This window comes from Arachis stenosperma, chromosome 9 (assembly GCF_014773155.1).
Source record: "Arachis stenosperma cultivar V10309 chromosome 9, arast.V10309.gnm1.PFL2, whole genome shotgun sequence".
In the NCBI taxonomy this organism is placed as follows: domain Eukaryota; kingdom Viridiplantae; phylum Streptophyta; class Magnoliopsida; order Fabales; family Fabaceae; genus Arachis; species Arachis stenosperma.
The window spans coordinates 35,839,967-35,847,008 of NC_080385.1; the positions used below are offsets into that span (position 1 = coordinate 35,839,967).

The following is a 7,042-nucleotide window of genomic DNA, read 5'->3' on the forward strand; positions in this document are numbered from 1 at the left end:
TTGGATTTTCTTCTGTGTTGCTTGGGAGAGTACTTGGAGGGAGTTCAGTAACTTTCTTGCTCAGCTGTCCCACTTGTCCTTCCAAATTTCTAATGGAAGACCTTGTTTCATTCATGAAACTCTGAGTAGTTTTAATTAGATCAGAGACCATGGTTGCTAAGTCAGAGGGGTTCTGCTTAGGATTCTCTGTCTGTTGCTGAGAAGATGATGGATAAGGTTTGCCATTGTTAAACCTGTTTTTTCCACCATTATTATTGAAACCTTGTTGAGGTCTCTCTTGATTCTTCCATGAGAGATTTGGGTGATTTCTCCATGAAGAATTATAGGTGTTACCATAGGGTTCTCCTAGGTAATTCACCTCTTCCATTGAAGGGTTCTCAGGATCATAAGCTTCTTCCTCAGATGAAGCCTCCTTAGTACTGCTTGGTGCATTTTGCATTCCAGACAGACTTTGAGAAATCAAATTGACTTGTTGAGTCAATATTTTATTCTGAGCCAAAATGGCGTTCAGAGTGTCAATCTCAAGAACTCCTTTCTTCTGACTAGTCCCATTGTTCACAGGATTCCTTTCAGAAGTGTACATGAATTGGTTATTTGCAACCATCTCAATTAGTTCTTGAGCCTCTGTAGGCGTCTTCTTCAGATGAAGAGATCCTCCAGCAGAGCTATCCAAAGACATCTTGGACAGTTCAGAGAGACCATCATAGAAAATACCTATGATGCTCCATTCAGAAAGCATGTCAGAAGGACATTTTCTGATTAATTGTTTGTATCTTTCCCAAGCTTCATAGAGGGATTCTCCATCCTTCTGTCTGAAGGTTTGGACTTCCACTCTAAGCTTACTCCATCTTTGTGGTGGAAAGAACTTTGCCAAGAAGGCATTGACTAGCTTTTCCCAAGAGTCCAGGCTTTCTTTAGGTTGAGAGTCCAACTATATCCTAGCTCTGTCTCTTACAGCAAAAGGGAATAGCATCAGTCTATAGACCTCAGGGTCAACCCCATTAGTCTTGACTGTGTCACAGATTTGCAAGAATTCAGCTAAAAACTGATGAGGATCTTCCATTGGAAGTCCATGGAACTTGCAATTCTGTTGCATTAGAGAAACTAATTGAGGTTTAAGCTCAAAGTTGTTTGCTCCAATGGCAGGGATAGAGATGCTTCTCCCATAAAAATCAGGAGTAGGTGCAGTAAAGTCACCCAGCACCTTCCTTGCATTGTTTGCATTATTGTTGTTTTCGGCTGCCATGTCTTCTTCTTCTTTGAAGAATTTGGTCAGGTCCTCTAAAGAGAGTTGTGCTTTGGCTTCTCTTAGCTTTCTCTTCAAGGTCCTTTCGGGTTCAGGGTCAGCTTCAACAAGAATGCCTTTGTCTCTGCTCCTGCTCATATGAAAGAGAAGAGAACAAGAAAATGTGGAATCCTCTATATCACAGTATAGAGATTCCTTGAGGTGTCAGAGGAAAAGAGAAATAGAAAGAAGAAGGAGAAGAAGAATTCGAACTTTACTTAGATAAGGTTCGAATTGTGCATTGAGAAGGAGTGGTACTCCATAAATAGAAGGATGTGAGAAGGAGGGAAGAAGATTTTCGAAAATTAATTAAAATATTTTGAAAACATTTTTTAAAAACATTAATTGATTTTCGAAAATCAAAGTGGAAAAGAAACCAAGTGATTTTTTGAAAAAGATTTTTAAATTAGAAATAAAAAAGATTTGATTGAAAACTATTTTGAAAAAAGATGTAGTTAAGAAGATATGATTGGTTTTAAAAAGATGTGATGAAAAGATATGATTTGAAAACAATTTTAAAAAAGATATGATTTGAAAAACATTTTAAAAAGATTTGATTTGAAAACAATTTTAGAAGATTTGATTTTTTTAAAAAAAAAAATTGATGACTTGCTTAACAAGAAAAGATATGATTCAAACATGAAACCTTCCTCAACAGAAAAGGCAAAAAAAATGTTCAATCAAATCATTAATTGTTAGTAAGTATCTTTGAAAAAGGAAAGAAATTAATTTTGAAAACATTTGATTGAAAAGATATGATTTGAAAAAGATTTGATTTTGAAAAACTTTGAAAACTTGAAAAAAAATTGATTTGAAAACAAAATCTTCCCCCTAGCACCATCCTGGCGTTAAACGCCCAGAATGGTATCCATTCTGGCGTTTAACGCCCAAAATGCACCCTTTTTGGGGTTAAACGCCCAACCAGGTACCCTGGCTGGCGTTTAAACGCCAGTCTGTCTTCTTCACTGGGCATTTTCGAATGCTCAGCTTTTTCTGTATAATTCCTCTGCAGTATGTTCTGAATCTTCAATTCTTTGTGTTATTGACTTGAAAAGACACAAATTAAAAATATTTTTGGATTTTTAATAATCAAAATGCAACAAGAATCAAATAACAATGCATGCAAGACACCAAACTTAGCAGTTTGTATACTACTGACACTACATGAGACACATAAACACTCAAGTCAAGAGAATTCAAAGATCAGAGTAAGAAATCATCAAGAATTACTTGAAGATCCTTAAGACACAAGAATGAATGCATGCAATTGACACCAAACTTAAGATGAGACACTAGACTCAAGCAAGAAATATTTTTGGTTTTTATGATTTTCTAAATTTTTTTTTTGCGTTTTTCGAAAATTAAGTGAAAACATCAAAATTCTTAATGAGAATTCCAGGAATCAGTGCAATGCTAGTCTAAGACTCCGGTCCAGGAATTAGACATGGCTTCACAGCCAGCCAAGCTTTCAAAGAAAGCTTCGGTCCAAACACTAGACATGGCCAAAGGCCAGCCAAGCCTTAGCAGATCACTGCTCCAAAAGCAAGATCAACAAGCTCTTGTGATGATAAGTTGAAACCTCGGTCCAATGAAATTAGACATGGCTTTACAGCCAGCCAGATTTCAGCAAATCATCATGAAACTCTAGAATTCATCTTCAAGAATTTCGAAAAAAAATAAATGCCTAATCTAAGCAACAAGATGAACCGTCAGTTGTCCATACACAAACACAATCCCCGGCAACGGCGCCAAAAACTTGGTGTTGTTGCCGGATCAAAACTTGGCACTGTTATTGCAGGGAACAAATGCGAAACCATAGTTAGGACATTTAATTCCCCGGCAACGGCGCCAAAAACTTGGTGCACGAAATTGTGATCAATACTTTTACACAGAACAATCCCGAGTAATGGCTCCAAGGACTTGGTGCTCAATACCATGGCATAAACACAACTTCGCACAACTAACCAGCAAGTGCACTGGGTCGTCCAAGTAATAAGCCTTACGCGAGTAAGGGTCGATCCCACGGAGATTGGTGGTATGAAGCAAGCTATGGTCATCTTGTAAATCTTAGTCAGGCAGACTCAAATGGATATGGTGATGAACGAAAATAACATAAAAGATAAAGATAGAGATACTTATGTATATCATTGGTGAGAGCTTCAGACAAGCGTATGAAGGTGCCTTCCCTTCCGTCTCTCTGCTTTCCAACTGTCTTCATCCAATCCTTCTTACTCCTTTCCATGGCAAGCTCGTGTAGGGTTTCACCGTTGTCAGTGGCTACCTCCCATCCTCGCAGTGAAAGCTAATGCTCACGCACTCTGTCACAGTACGGCCAATCACCGGTTGGTTCCCGCTCCTACTGGAATAGAATCCCTCTTTTGCGTCTGTCACTAACGCCCAGCAGGTTACAAGTTTGAAGCACGTCATAGTCATTCAATCATTAAATCCTACTCAGAATACCACAGACAAGGTTAGACCTTCCGGATTCTCTTGAATGCCGCCATCAGTTCTTGCCTATACCACGAAGACTCTGATCTCACGGAATGGTTGGCTCGTTTGTCAGGCGAGCACTCGGTTGTCAGGCGATCAACCATGCATCATGCAATCAGAAATCCAAGAGATATTCACTAAGCCTCAGATGCTTGTAGAACAAGAATGGTTGTCAGTCACCTTGTTCATAGGTGAGAATGATGATGAGTGTCAATCATCACCTTCATCAGATTGAAGAACAAGTGATATCTTGGACAAAGAACAAGCGGAATTGAATAGAAGAACAATAGTAATTGCATTAACACTCGAGGTACAGCAGAGTTCCACACCTTAATCTATGGTGTGTAGAAACTCCACCGTTGAAAATACATAAGAACAAGGTCTAGGCATGGCCGAATGGCCAGCCTCCCAAAGTGAGTTCAATCATCAAAACATGATCAAAAGACTCTCCATATCTCTATTACAATAGTAAAAGGTCCTACTTATAGAAAACTAGTAGCCTAGGGTGTACAGAGATGAGTAAATGACATAAAAATCCACTTCCGGGCCCACTTGGTGTGTGCTTGGGCTGAGCAATGAAGCATTTTCGTGTAGAGACTTCTCTTGGAGTTAAACGCCAGCTTTTATGCCAGTTTGGGCGTTTAACTCCCAATTAGGTGCCAGTTCCGGCGTTTAACGCTAGAATTTCTGTAGGTGACTTTGAATGCCGGTTTGGGCCATCAAATCTTGGGCAAAGTATGGACTATCATATATTGCTGGAAAGCCCAGGATGTCTACTTTCCAACGCCGTTGAGAGCGCGCCAATTGGGCTTCTGTAGCTCCAGAAAATCCACTTCGAGTGCAGGGAGGTCAGAATCCAACAGCATCTGCAGTCCTTTTCAGTCTCTGAATCAGATTTTTGCTCAGGTCCCTCAATTTCAGCCAGAAAATACCTGAAATCACAGAAAAACACACAAACTCATAGTAAAGTCCAGAAAAGTGAATTTCAACTAAAAACTAATAAAAATATACTAAGAACTCAACTAAAACTACTAAAAACATACTAAAAATAATGCCAAAAAGCGTACAAATTATCCGCTCATCAGCGTCCCGGACCTGGAAGCTTCTGAGGTAACTTCTGCTGAACCAAAGCATGGAGTTCTTTGGAAAGTAGTGGAGGTTCTTCCTCTAAAGGTTTTGTACCAAATAACTTGACATTTAGCTTCATTAGAGCTCCTAGGTAGCGAGCAACTTGCTTTTTCCTAGTGTCTTCATCCTCATCCAAGGATGAGTAATCATCAGAACTCATGCACTGCAGAAGTGCATGCAAAGGAACCTCTATGGTCTTTATGTCAGCCTTGGTTTCTTCGGTTCTGGGATAGAGTTTTCTTGAGTGGGAATTGAACACTCAGGGGATATGCTTTTACTGGCATTCAACACCAGCTCTGTTAGCTCTTTGAGCATTGAACGCCCATGCTGTGCACCCTTACTAGCATTAAACGCTAGTTCCTCTATCCTTTTGGGCGTTGAATGCCCAGTAGGGGTATCCTTGCTGGTGTTCAACGCCAGCTTCCCTGGCTGTGTGGGCATTGAACACCCATTGTGGGGTTCCTCACTGGCGTTCAGCGCCAGCTTTGCTGTATGATTGGGCGTTGAACGCTGAGTGAGGACTTCCTCACTAACGTTCAATGCCTTCTCATTAGCTCCAGTTTTGGCCTCAGCCTCCATGGTGATGGCCTTGCACTCTTCTCTGGGGTTCACTTCAGTATTGCTTGGAAGAGTGTCATGCGGAGTCTCAGGGATCCTCTTGCTCAGCTGACCAACTTGTACCTCCAAGTTTCTAATGGAGGACTTATTTCATTTATGAAACTATGGGTGGTCTTAGAGAGGCTGAAAACCAGAGTAACTAAGTCAGAGAGGCTCTGCTTAGGGGTTTCCAGGTTCCCTTGAGAAGATGGGAATGGTGGTCTGTTGTTGAACCTATTCTGGTTCCTTCCACCTTGTTTGTTATTGAAACCTTGCTAAGGTTTCTGTTGATCCTTCCATGAAAGATTAGGATGATTCCTCCATGAAAGGGTTGTAGGTGTTTTCATAGGGTTCTCCCATGTAATTCACCTCCTCCATGGTAGGTTGATTAGGATCATAAGCTTCTATTTCAGAAGAAGCTTCCTCAGTATTGCCAGTTGCAGTTTGCATTCCAGTCAAATGTTGAGAGATCATATTGACCTGTTGGGTCAAGATCTTGTTCTAAGCCAATACGGCATTCAGAGTATCAACTTCAACACCTCCTTTCTTCTGAGAGACTCCTTGATTTACAGGATTTCTTTCAGAAGTGTACATGAACTGGTTGTTAGCAACCATCTCAATGAGTTCTCTAGCTTCTGCAGGCATTTTCTTCAAGTGGAGTGATCCACCTGCAAAGCTGTCCAATAAAATTTTGGATATCTCAGATAGACCATCATAGAACACGCCTATAATAGACTATTCTGAGAGCATGTCAAGAGGACATCTCTTGATCAATTGCTTGTATCTTTCCCAAGCTTCATAGAGGGATTCACCTTCTCTTTGTCAGAAGGTTTGAACTTCCACTCTAATTTTGTTCATCCTTTGAGGAGGAAAGAATTTAGCCAGAAAAGCATTAACTAGCTTTTCCCAAGAGTCTAAGCTCTATTTTGGTTGAGAATCCAACCATATCTTAGCTTTGTCTCCTACAGCAAAGGGAAAGAACGTAAGTTTATAGACCTCAGGATTTACTCTATTGGTCTTGATAGTATCATAGATTTGCAAGAATTTTGATAGGAATTGATGTGGATCTTCCATTGGAAGTCCATGAAACTTGAAATTCTGTTGCAAAAGAGAGACTAACTGAGACTTAAGCTCAAAATTGTTAGCTCCAATGGTAGGTACAGAGATACTTCTGCCATAAAAGTCAAAGATAGGCATGGTGAAGTCACCAAGAACCATTCTGGCATCTTCTTTAGGTTCGGTGATGAGCGGATAATTTATACGCTTTTTGGCATTATTTTTAGGTAGTTTTTAGTAAGTTCAAGCTACTTTTAGGGATGTTTTCATTAGTTTTTATGTTAAATTCACATTTCTGGACTTTACTATGAGTTTGTGTGTTTTTCTGTGATTTCAGGTAATTTCTGGCTGAAATTGATGGACTTGAGCAAAACTCTGAAAAAGGCTGACAAAAGGACTACTGATGCTGTTGGATTCTGACCTCCCTGCACTCGAAATGGATTTTCTGGAGCTACAAAACTCCAAATGGCGCGCTCTCAACGGCGT

General features: G+C 40.1%; 2 non-coding genes across 2 annotated transcripts; both read left to right on the forward strand.

The window, feature by feature from the left end:
- Window positions 1-733: 733 nt before the first annotated feature.
- Window positions 734-841, forward strand: LOC130953682 (small nucleolar RNA R71). The gene has a single exon (XR_009075844.1). It is a non-coding gene; the product is annotated as a small nucleolar RNA R71 (small nucleolar RNA).
- Window positions 842-6,245: 5,404 nt separating this feature from the next.
- LOC130952187 (small nucleolar RNA R71) lies at window positions 6,246-6,352 on the forward strand. The gene has a single exon (XR_009074368.1). It is a non-coding gene; the product is annotated as a small nucleolar RNA R71 (small nucleolar RNA).
- Window positions 6,353-7,042: the final 690 nt, after the last annotated feature.